Below are 12,589 nucleotides of genomic sequence, written 5' to 3'. Positions count from 1 at the left end.
TGCAGTCTTTTTTATGTGGTTTGTACAATTTTTTGTTTGTTGAAAAATGTGAACTCATGAAAAATGTGTTGGTTTAATTTTACCTTTTTTAAATGTTATTTTACATCAATTTACGTGGAATAAGTAATAAAATCACACATAAGATAATGTAAATTTACATAATTTTGAGGTAATTTAACACAATTTTTCTGGCACAAAATCCGTTGACATTCCTTGATGTAATGTTAATTACATATATATTTTAATATTAATTATACTGTGTATAATATTAAATGACCTTCTAATGAAGGTGATTTACATGATTTTGCATGTGAATTATCCATCGGATTTCTTGCTGCAAACCACGTGTAAATGACCCCTCCTTTTTGAGGCTTCTGTCTGCTCTTATTTAACACCCAGACCTCTTACAAGGTTTGAAAATCGTTTTTTAAACAATTCAGCAATTTAGGGTAAAGTTACATTTTGTTTAATAAAACATATTTTGGGTTTATCGGGTACAACCATTTTTTTTAAACTCAAAAATCCCAAAAAACGTAAGCCAAATTATATTGACAAGATTGCATTTGAATGAGGAGATCCAGCACCATATACGCTGAAAATGGAGGGGTGCTTTTCCTTAAACGCGAGATTTTTATTTTTTATTTCAAATGCAATCAGACATAAAATTTGGCTTACGATTTTTCAAGATATCTAAGTTTAAATTGCAATCTTGGCTTGGCTATAATTTCGAACGAAAATCCCAACATTATTGTTTTGGAACGATTTTTTTAAGAGCTCGAAAGTGTTGCTAAAATTGGCGTGCTAAACACTCTACTAGACGGGAAAATATAAAAAAAAAATTGAGAAGCGATGGTGGGCCGGACATTTTGTATACAAATTTCTGATGATGAAAATACAAAAAGGCAAATAAAATATGGGTGAAAGAAGTGTAGTTGCAAATTTTTTTCCAAAAATTATTTTGCAAAACATTTTTTAATTTTATTATTAATATTAGAAATTGCAAAGAATATTCATAATTTCATCTTTTTTAGAAAAAGGTTCATAAAAACCTCTCACAAAAATTCAAACAGGGAAAAAACCTCTCACAAAAATTCAAACAGGGAAAAAACTTTCGACTTTGTGAATACAACAATATCAGTTTCATGTTTCACGTTAAAAACATCAATTTTAATATAAATTAAATGCAGGCATAAAAATATTAGGGTGATTTTTCTAAAGTAATTATGTAATGAAAAAAAACAGGTATCGAATGTTTCAGTTTCTTACAAAACTCAAGTTTTATTTACAGATGTTTTTTCCATCAAATTACTTATTCTTAAAAATGTATTATGAAAGGAAAAAAATGTTTTTGACTCAACAAACATGTTGAAAATAAAATTGGAATACATTTTCTTTAAATTATAAAATAGAGTGTAACAAAAATGACTTTTTCACGGGCATTCAAGGGTTTGTTCCGGTGGGCATACTAAGCCCAAATCCGAAATATGAGCTTGATTGGACGTAACAGGAGCTGGCGCTCCGCCCTTCAATTTTAAATGGGATTTAACCCGTAAAAAAAGATTTTTTCAAAAGTGTAACTTTTTGAGGCATTTTGGCCACTGAAGCGTTTACCAAAAGCATCACTGGCGTGTAGGCCAGATCCTTGCGCATCTTTTGGTGTATATAACATTGAAGTTTGGAGCACCCTGGAGGTCGGTACAGACCTTCAATGTTTGGCATTTTTTCGAAAAGTTAGAGTTTGCCTCAAAAAGTTACATTTTTGAATAAATCTTTTTTACAGGTTAAATCCCATTTAAAATGGAAGGGCGGAGCGCCAGCTCCTGTTACGTCCAATCAAGCTCATATTTCGGATTTGGGCTTAGTATGCCCACCGGAACAAACCCTTGAATGCCCGTCAAAAAGTCATTTTTGTTACATCCTATTATAAAAGTAGAAATTTAAACCCTAATCCATTTTTTCTCATTCAGATCTTTGAATGTTGTGTGAATAATCAATTGAGTGTTCATTTTTAACATACATCTTTAAAAAAATGTGAAACTTGAATGATTTGCTTTCAAAAACTAACTTTTCCTATTATTCTCAACGTAAGTCCAAATAATTTCAAAGTAGTCTAAGAATCTCAAAAAAACTTTATTTTTTGGGGTTTGTTGTTGAAATTGTCAATAACTTTGTGAGCATATTGATTTGTATCCTTCTGATTTTTTCTGTATTGAAAGCCTTTTGGACGTATATCTTTTATTAAAAAAAATATTTTCATAAATAAGTTTTTGAAAAAGATTTAAAAAATCTTTAAAAACATCATAATCTATAGAGAAATTTCTTAAGTAAATGTCATTCTCCAAAAACATTGTCGAAATATAAAAACGGTTATTTGCAAACTTTGAGACCGATTCAAAACAATGATATGGCCTGAAGAACTAAATTCTAAACGTCGATTGTATCCGGATATCCAAAATCCGGAGCTCTGTATCTACAGATAATTATCCGGTATTTCCTGAGTTTTTTCTTTTTATAAAATTTATTTGACAAGTTGTGTGTTGATGCGTAACTTGCATTTCAAGCTCAGGATTTATGACATTTTATATGTTCGAAAAAGTCTCAGTTTTAGATGAAAGCTGTTAAACAATATGTTTTTCCTTCAAAAGGGCCAATACAAATTTTATTTAAGGTTGTTGCCCCAAAAAAATCCCACAAAGTAAGGCAGTTAACCAATGATTATTGCTAAAGATATACATTTTCATTGATACGTTGACGTATTTTTTTATTTCATATTAAATGTGACATTTGTAAGGATTTGAAAAAGAATTTTGTGACCACTGATCGACAAATAAAAATTCAAAATTGGTAGAATATTTTCATCATGATCTGAAAACTCGGTTTTCCAAATAAAAATAATATGTAAAAAAAAGTCATGGCACAGATTAATGCATTGAAAAATATTATTATCATCATAATAGTTGTTGGAAACCTTGATTTAATCAATGCAATTCAATATGATTTTAAGTAGTACCGTTAGTATTAGTTGTGTTGAATTATTTCCTAGTTGGCCCCTTAATTTAAACAAAAAACCCTCCAATTGTGCCAAACGCATACAGAACAATTCGAAATTTGTTGTCCAGGACAATTTTCCACCAGATAACACCTTACATCACTCTCTGCCATAAACAATCCTACGACCACGAAAAAAAAACCCTCGTGTCATCTCACCCAGTGCTGCCCATCTGTCTAGATCTTTTTTTCTGGTGTTTTTGCTGTTGTTGTTGTCATTTTTGCAGCAGCAGCAGCATTCGAGTTTACACACCAGCGCCAATGTTTCGGCAGACTCTCGGACTCTCAATTGAGGAAAAAAAAAGATGACGGCAAGAGTGTGTGTCCACTCTACACACTCGCACAAATACTATCTCCAAAAAAGGGACTAGGACAAAGCAGCAGCAGCAGCAATAACAATAATCTGCAGTGGTGTGCGTGTGTACGTGTTTTAGTGTGAAGAATTATTCGTAATTTTCGGAAATCTTTTAAATTCTTGACCATTGTCGCGTTTGCCTTCCTCACGTTGACAGAGTTGGTTGGAAAGTTGAAGAATCTAAAGGTGCGATTTTGTTCAGTGTATTGCAGTGCAAAAATTTCGGAAATGCTGATTTTCGCTGGATAGTGGACCAGAAATCAATACCGATTAGCAGGCTCGTCCGAAGGAAAGTTTGCACGAGAAAGTGTTGCCAAACTGAAGGGGGTTTCCCCCCTGGAAAAGTACGTCGTGTGACAAAGTGAAACAGTTTCAATAGAATGCAAGTGACTGTTTTTTCCCCCCAGTTTCAATGGGAAAACCGACATAATTGACTAGCAAATGAACAGAATCATTGCTCATAACGAGTGAAAACAATGAATTTTCCACACAAACACGCACGCACACTAACACGTGAAATTTCTCTCCCTGCCAATTTTCGCTCTCCAACTCTCACAAATTAAATCGTTCTCTCGCTCTCTCTGGTTGGAAAAATGTGCCCCGTGTGTGCACCGTTTTCTGCACACAACACATTTTCCACACGTGAAAGGCAAACAAACACATACACGTGGCAGAAGCAAAAATTCGCACTGCGAGCCTCGTCGTCGGCGAAAAGCTCGACCAGCGACGAGAGCAACAGAAGTTAAGGTCCGGCTTACGTCATAATGACTCTATCCTCCAGGTTTCCCTCAAGTAATTTTTCCTCTGTGTGTGTTTTTTTTTGCGAGGATTGTGTTGGATAGGAAGGAAGGAAGGAAGGAAAACTTCTTTGGGACAGCTTTTTTAAGCATTCTGCAAGCAGAGAGGGTTTCAAGATTTGATGCAGGGTGGTGGTTTAGGAATAAATTTGAGGTTTTTTTCTCTTAATCTTTTGAATATGAAATTCGATTCGAATATCGAACCTTGTGAAAATTACTAAATTTTGCATCAAAATTGAAACAATTTTAAGATAAGATGTTTCAAAACTAATCAATGTAAAAATGTATTTTGTTTCAATACTCAATTTTAACGAAAAAAAAACCTTTCAACTTTATAAATAACTGGAACTGCACTTAACCTATCCAAAAGATGTTTTTATGAATTTATAATTAAAGCTGCATTTGCCATCATTCTATTTTTTAAATACACACACATCTCAGCCACTTGTAAAAACTAAATTTAAAATTTCTATCGCAACTTTCAAAATATTGAAGCAAACTGCTTTTTAACCAAAAATTTGAAAAATATCAATGAATTTAGGGAAATATTTTTGTAACTTAATTTTTACAACTTTTTTTCGATCTGTGGTTCCAAAATGCAAAATTTTCAGAAAATCTTAAAGTGACCTGTTTGATTAAAAATACAAAAAAAATGTACAAGAGCAATTCCAAATCAAATAGGGAATCGGTTGTACCCGACCTTCTCCGATTTCAATGAAACTTTGTAGACATGTTATCCTAGGCATATATAAGCCATTTTTGTGTATATGGAGCCAGTTACACTCGAGAATGACATTTGAGAAGGGCGTATGTGTTTTAAATATTAATGTATTTCGTAATTTAAATATTGCTGTATCTCGAAGCCGTTGCATCGTATCAAAAAGTGGTCAAAGACAAACTTGTAGGAAATTTGACGGGCTTTCCGAAAAAATACACTGAAAGAAAAAAACACTCCACTTTTATGAGATTTTTTGATTTTAAAGTTTAAAAGTCAAATTTGAAGGTGAGCCCACGATTTTTTTTCGTTCAAAATTTTTGTGAAAATAGCCTAGATGTTACAAAAAGACTCACGAAAAATGCAGGATGGAGCAACTCACCTAAAAAAATACAAAAATCATTTACTGAAACTGTTTTTTTTGAAAAGTGCTCTAAACGTCAAAATTTTTAAAATCCGAATACGGGAATCGATTCTCCAGACAATTTTACATAAAAGTCTCCATATTGACCATTGTCCTAAGTCCAATTCTTGTGAAGTTACAGCGGTTTTGAAAATAAAAATGTTGAAAAAACAGCTTTTTTGGTGGTTTTTGGCAATTTCTATATGACAGACTTGATTTTTCAGTCTCGAAAATATTTTTACCGGAAAGCTCGTCCAATTTCCCATAAGTTTGTCTTTGACCACATTTCAATTGGATGAATGGGCTTACAGTTATAAGCTAATTTACTATCCAGGTTACTATACTACACTGAAAAATATTATGTTTTCAGTTATGGGCAATGTAATTAGCTTATATCTGTAAGCCCATACATCCAATTGAAATGTGGTCAAAGACAAACTTATGGGAAATTGGACGAGCTTTCCGGTAAAATTTTTTTCGAGACTGAAAAATCAAGTCTGTCATATAGAAATTGCCAAAAACCATCAAAAAACCTATTTTTTCAACATTTTTATTTTCAAAACCGCTGTAACTTCACAAGAATTGGACTTAGGACAATGGTCAATATGGAGACTTTCATGTAAAATTGTCTGTAGAATCGATTCCCGTACTCGGATTTTAAAAAAAATGACGTTTAGAGCACTTTTCAAAAAAACAGTTTCAGTAAATGATTTTTGTATTTTTTTAGGTGAGTTGCTCCATCCTGCATTTTTCGTGAGTCTTTTTGTAACATCTTAGGCTATTTTCACAAAAATTTTGAACGAACAAAAATCGTGGGCTCACCTTCAAATTTGTCTTTTAAACTTAAAAATCAAAAAATCTCATAAAAGTGGAGTGTTTTTTTCTTTCAGTGTATTTTTTTCGGAAAGCCCGTCAAATTTCCTACAAGTTTGTCTTTGACCACTTTTTGATACGATGCAACGGCTTCGAGATACAGCAATATTTAAATTACGAAATACATAAATATTTAAAACACATACGGCCTTCTCAAATGTCATTATCGAGTGTAACTGGCTCCATATACACAAAAATGGCTTATATATGCCTAGGATAACATGTCTGCAAAGTTTCATTGAGATCGGAGAGGGTCGAGAAAAAAGTACCTAAAAAATTCCTGTTTTGGGCTGGAATTGCTCACAATGTTTTTTGAACAGCTTATAATCAATTGCAATTCTTGATTTTTTTTTAAATTCTTTTTTGAGAAATTTTTGAAGGAGAGAGGCGAAAATTTGTAAATAAATTTGCAACTAACTAACATTCATATTTTCACACCTATCTGACATTATTAATCCTATTTAAAGACACTCCCTAAATTGCATTGCCTTTTCGGCTTTTGAAGAATAGACTAAATTTATTATTTTATTTTCAACTGAATTTTAATTATTTTCAAAATACCGTATTTTTTAAACACTGAAATTTTCATAATTTGCAATGTGGGTAGAAAATGACTAAAAATTTGGTAAAGATGTTCGCGGTGCTAAAACTTTTAGTATCAAGTATTCAAATTTTTACAAAAAAATCCGTATTTTTTAAATGATCAAATTCATAAGACTAGTGCATTATAGTAAAAAAATATATGAAGTTTTACTCCCTTGCCTCAAATAAAGGTCATTGGCAGAAAATAAAATTAAAAAAAATCAAATCTACAGCCAGCTTTGTAAAAAATTAAGAAAATTGTCACTAAATGATCAAAATATTATTATAATTACGGTGCTGTCAAAACGTTTCGAAATATCAATGAATTTATGAAAAAAATCCCAATGTTTTATGACTGTTCCAATCTGTGGTCCCAAAATTCAAAAATGTATAAAAGGCTTGAAAGTACAGTATTTGATTTAAAACACGAAAATATATTCAAAAAATTTTGCCCCTCTGGTTTAAAATTTGCAATGGCCTAATTTGCATTATTTCGATACAAAAAAAATCTCAAAACATTGTATATTTTTGAAAATGCTTAAATTTAAAAAAAATCATATTTCGTAAAGGTTGTCTTTGTAGCACTATTAAGATCTAATTTCAAAATATTTCACAGAATACCACATTTTTTAAAATACTATAATTTTTATAATTAGCAATCCGAATATTAAAGAGGTAAAATTGAATAAATTTTTACCTTTCTAATTTTTTTCGGAAAATTTTAAATTAAAACACATGCTATTCTCTGTGTAATTTTTATTTTATTTTATTTAAAGAAATTTGTTAAATTCTCAGAAAAGTGTATTTAAACAAAATTATTTCCAGGTTTGAGAAAAATTGTGTTAAATTAATTAATTTGAACATTATGATTAGTGCGTCCATCTCGGGAATTTCCGGGTCGAAATTCTCAGGATTTTTCCAAAACCGGGAATTCCCGAATCCCGGGATTTTTTTATATTTTGTCCCGGGAATTCAGTTTTGGTTGTGGAAATAAATGAACAGTTAAATACTTAGTAATCGATAAGAATGTTAAAGCATTTAAATTTGTAATTTGACTTATTAGGGAAAATTCTTAAAATTTTAGATCCGCAAAATGTATATTTTCTATTAAGTTTTATTAATTTTTATAAAAACTTTATAATTTTGTCGTTTTTCTTATTATTTCATTTCTTTCTTGGTCATTCGCTGCGTATATTTACGAATTTAAACTTTAAAAAAATATCATTTTTAATTATTTTTTGTAAAACACCGGCATCTTGAGCAAATCATGACTAAAGCATCGAATTAAGACAGCTGTCGAGTAATTTTTTTGCATAATGTTTTGCATGATTTATTTGATTGATTTCGTATTAAACAGGAACAGGTCAAAACAATTATCCTCAATTAACAGTATTGAGCGAATTCTATGATTTATGCTTGAAAACATAACAAAAAGAATGATTACATTTTTTAATGTTTCATAAATATCCCGTTTCCCGGAAATTTCTAATCCCGGGAAAATTGGACGCCCTAATTATGATGGCAATTTATGTTTTTTGAATAATAAATTAGAGTGTCCCGTATTTTTTGTGCAATGATTGTAAAATGCTCTTTATTTGCCAAAATTAGGAAAAGGAAACACAAATCAAGTAGAGATCACAATTTGAGAGTTCGTTTAATTTAAATTTAAGTTCTCAGTCACTGAACAAAAATTACAAAATATCAACAGTTGAAAAACTGATTATCTTTATGGTCAAATTAAAGGATTTTAATGTCATCGTGGTCAACTCTAAATTTGAAAATTTTCTGTTATATTTTTTATAAGAACGCTCCGAAATTCAAACATTTGGATCCTTTTTTTACAAAAAAAAAGCTTGTTTCACACAGATTAAAAATATTTAAAATAAAATTAAATTATGATTTTTAAACATTGGTAGAATTATCTGAAGCCTGATTTTTCCGAGAAGCTTTTCTGAATATACCAAAGACCACTTAACTAACATTATTTGATGAAATATGTCAATTATTAAATAGATTGTATTTTAGATATACTTAATTTGTGCTTAAATCAGCAATTATTTAAGAATTTTTCACATAAAATAATAATACTTGAAACGTTTCAATTATCGATTTGTTTGACATCAAGTCTTGATTTTATCTAAAAAACATGTTTTTGTGGAACATTCCAAACTAGTTAATAATTATCTAGAAACAAGTAAACTTCTAATTGACACCATGCCTCGGCCTCCCTCCGGTCTCTCCTTGTGTGTTTCTGTATGTTCGTGTGTTTGTGCGCAGTTTACTTTGCTCTCAACGTCGAGGAAAAACAAAAAAAAAGCAGCAGCAAAACCAACCAAGTTGGTGCACAGGAAAAAAGACCCTTCAGCAGTATCAGCCATTAGTCAGTGTCTTCTTCTTCGTCTTTTTCTTCGCTGCTAGTCTCAGCCTCAAATGAGAGAAGTTTTGCTGGGAGGTGGTGTGTTCCACCATCATTCTGCAGCAGCAAGAATAGTGTCAACCACCTCGAGGAATTTCAGGCTGCTCCTTGGAATATAATACGACGACGACGTTTTCGGACTCATTTTCCGAGTTGCCGTTGGTCGTCGGTTTGGGTTACGGGCTCCTCCGGACTGTGTGTACCATTATGCAAAAAAAAAAAAAATAAAAAAGAGGGATGCTTTTCATTTTAAAAATGACACACAAACAACACAAATAAAAACACACACACACACAAACTCACTCACAGAGAGAGAATGTACACTGGATAATACCGGAGGATTAGTAGGTTGACCATTGTTGTTGTGTGTTCTGTGTTCGCGGAGGGGGGAATAATAATAACAAGCGAGAAAAAAAGAAGGAAAAAAACGTGGAATAGTTTTGCCTTAAAAAATCGATAGGCTTTTTTGGCACCAAATATGGCGTTGTGTACTTTGGATGGAGACGCATGGTAGTTGGTAATTTGTTGGATGACCACGCGGCTCCATTTGTATTATAAATTGAGAATTTTAATTTTTAAATTTCAAGAAAATTTATTGAGGTTTTGCAGCGCGACTGCGTTTCAAATGTAGGTGGTGCCAAAATGAGGTTACTTGCTTAAAACCGTATGCCTTTCTGCCGATTAAAGAACAAAATCGATTATTTCTCATGATTCCCTGCATCAATCTTAATGAAACTGATTTCAAAAGACGAGCAAATTTTTTGCTTTAAAATAATTAACATCAATGTTTGGGCGCGCAAAAATTTGTAAACTTTTTCTTTAAAAAACATGTTTTGGGACACGAAAAAATGAGTTTCCCGATATATCTCAATGAAATAAACAGTTATATAGTTGAAAAAAAACAAGTGTGTTAACGTATATTCAACAATTTTTATTGATTTTGACAGGCTTTCTTGCCAAATATTCTAAATTACTATCTTTTTCTAAATTTACAGTTTTCTCATAGAAAAATCAAACAAATATTGAAAAGTTGTACACCAAATTGTTGGAAATAATTTTTCTCATCCGAATCCGGCATAAGTTTTGTAAAAAAATGTTAATTATGAAGGAAAAAACACATTTTTTTCAAAAAATCATAGGTTTACGCTATTTGTTCATAGGTGGCGACATGTGTCTTTTAGCTTTGCTGCAAATTCTCTATAGAAACCTTCGGGAAGTCGCGTGTGTAATTTGAACTATTTGACCACAAAGTCTGTCAAAAATCAATAAAAATTGTTGAATATACGTTAACACATCTGTTATCACCTATATAACTGGTTATTTCATTGATATAAACGGGGAAACTCATTTTTTCGTGTTCCAAAACATGTTTTTTAAAGGAAAAGTTCACAAATTTTTGCGCGAGAAAAAAATTTTGCTTTAAAGTAATGAACATCAATTTTTGGGTGCGCAAAAATTGTGACTTTTTCTTTAAAAAACATGTTTTGGAACACGAAAAAAATAGTTTCCCGGTATATATCAACGAAATAAGCATTTATATAGTTGATAACAGATGTGTTAACGTATTTTGCAATTTTATCGTGAAACTACTGACGGCCAAACGGCTTGCTTTTCTCTGCCAAAAATAACAGAATCGAAAAGCAATACTTTTTGATACAAGAGTTGAAAAGTTCCACTTTTCAATATTCTTTAGATTTGAACAGTAAATTGGCTAAACAGATGATCATTTGACTTAAAATTCCATTCAACGGGTGTTTTCTGGAAACTGCAACTCGATGCAAAAATTTGATTTTTTCAGCACTTGTCGTATCTTTCCAACTCGGTGAACTTCTTTTTGAACATGAATTTCTTTTTGTAACATGATGCATAAACCACTATTCAAAATATTTTGACAAAATAATAGTCGTGAAACCCGTTGGAAATATTTTTATTTTCATAATTTTAAGGATTTTTTGAATTTTTTTTTCAAAAGCTGTTTTTTGTGATACTTTTGCTTCAACATCATAAATAAAAAACTTGAGATTTGACTATTTTTTGTTTCTCGTTCTCATTTTATATGACCAGGAAACTCCGGCTCATAGAAACCATTGAAAAAGAACTCAAGCTTACTTTTTTATAAATTTTGCTGAAATCATTAAGAGATCGATGAGTTTTTGAATATTTTTAAATCTCTGCCCAAATTGCATAAAGTTAAAAAATACAGTCGAATTTGAATGTGTTGGATAAAAAAATGGCATTTCAAACTTATTTCGCAGTTCAAGTGCAACTGTTACGATTCTAAAGCACAGTACACATCACCCTACAACCCTAATTTCAATGTCACTTTCAATTCCGTTCCAAACACTTCCTTCCAAATGGAATCCTAATTGAGGACATTCTTCCCCAACATCCGGCATCGTCATCCAGTCCCTGAACCAACGCCAAAAAACACACCAACAGCAAGAAAAAAAAGGCAGTTCGAGGCCGCACTGAAATTCCATAATTCAAACCAATATCTCGCTTGCTTCTCTATCCAAGCCGTCGTCGTCGTCGTCATTTTTGCAATATCGTTCGCTTTCAGAAATGTGAGAAATGGGCCACACACCGCCGAAAATCAATCAATATGACCCAATTTGGAGTTTGTGGGAAAATGATTTAATAACGCCATCACCTCCGAACATGGCACACGGTCTTGGAGACGTTCTTCTTTTTCGACGACTTGCACTTGCGCTGCCAAAAACGATCCAGTCAAACTCGAGAAAAAAAATACACTGAAAAACATAAACCAAAGCAAAAAAAAACGGAAGAAGAGGACGAAATTATGCTAATTTTGGCATTAATCGACGTCATCGCAAAGAAGCAAGGAATTGGCCCCGGCCTAGGCTTCAGCTGCTGCTGCCTTTGCTGTGTCTCCTTGATGTCTCTCTCTCGATTTAAGGGGTGGCTGTCACACTGTGTTTTGTATGTGTGCCTTGTTGGCTTCTCACATCTCTTGGTTGGGCTTGCTTGTGACAGCAGCAGCAGCAGGGCTGAGGCTGACTGGCGACGACGAAAAAGACGGCTTCGAAAAATGCGGCACATATAAAAAAAAATATAGCAGGATAGTCACCTAGCAGTGCAGAGTTATTCAATGTAAAATTTAAATTGAAAAAAAAAATATTTTTTTTAAATTGATTTAAAACCAGTTGTAAAATAGTAGTTCATGTTATAAGTAAAATTTTTTTTTTGCTGCACGAACACATAATTTTTTGCAATTCTAAAAAAATTTTTCGAAAAGTTGTTTTTATTAAAGCGTTTTTTTGCGATTCCGTCGGTAAACCTCTTTGGATAAAAGTGACTTGTGCTGAAAAAATCTTCTTTTTGCAACTAAATGCATAAACTAGGGGAGATGGGGGTAAGACGGCCACCCTAAAGGAGAAGT

General features: G+C 32.2%; 2 protein-coding genes across 9 annotated transcripts in view; both read left to right on the top strand.

Moving 5' to 3' along the window:
- The window catches only part of LOC6041679 (potassium voltage-gated channel protein Shaker), a 229,733-nt gene that overhangs the window by 158,324 nt on the left and 58,820 nt on the right, over positions 1-12,589 (top strand). The window lies entirely within an intron of this gene.
- LOC119769274 overlaps positions 1-12,589 on the top strand; it is a 35,184-nt gene that overhangs the window by 12,491 nt on the left and 10,104 nt on the right. The window contains exon 1 of one of the 5 annotated variants that reach the window (XM_038261258.1): positions 3,567-3,589. The exons of the other annotated variants lie outside the window; for them this stretch is intronic. The gene's annotated coding sequence lies outside the window, so the exon portion shown is untranslated. Of the gene's footprint in view, positions 1-3,566; positions 3,590-12,589 lie in introns of those variants that run through there. 5 annotated transcript variants of the gene reach the window in all.

Source organism: Culex quinquefasciatus, chromosome 1, assembly GCF_015732765.1.
Source record: "Culex quinquefasciatus strain JHB chromosome 1, VPISU_Cqui_1.0_pri_paternal, whole genome shotgun sequence".
NCBI lineage: Eukaryota > Metazoa > Arthropoda > Insecta > Diptera > Culicidae > Culex > Culex quinquefasciatus.
This window is presented reverse-complemented; position numbering and strand designations above follow the sequence as displayed.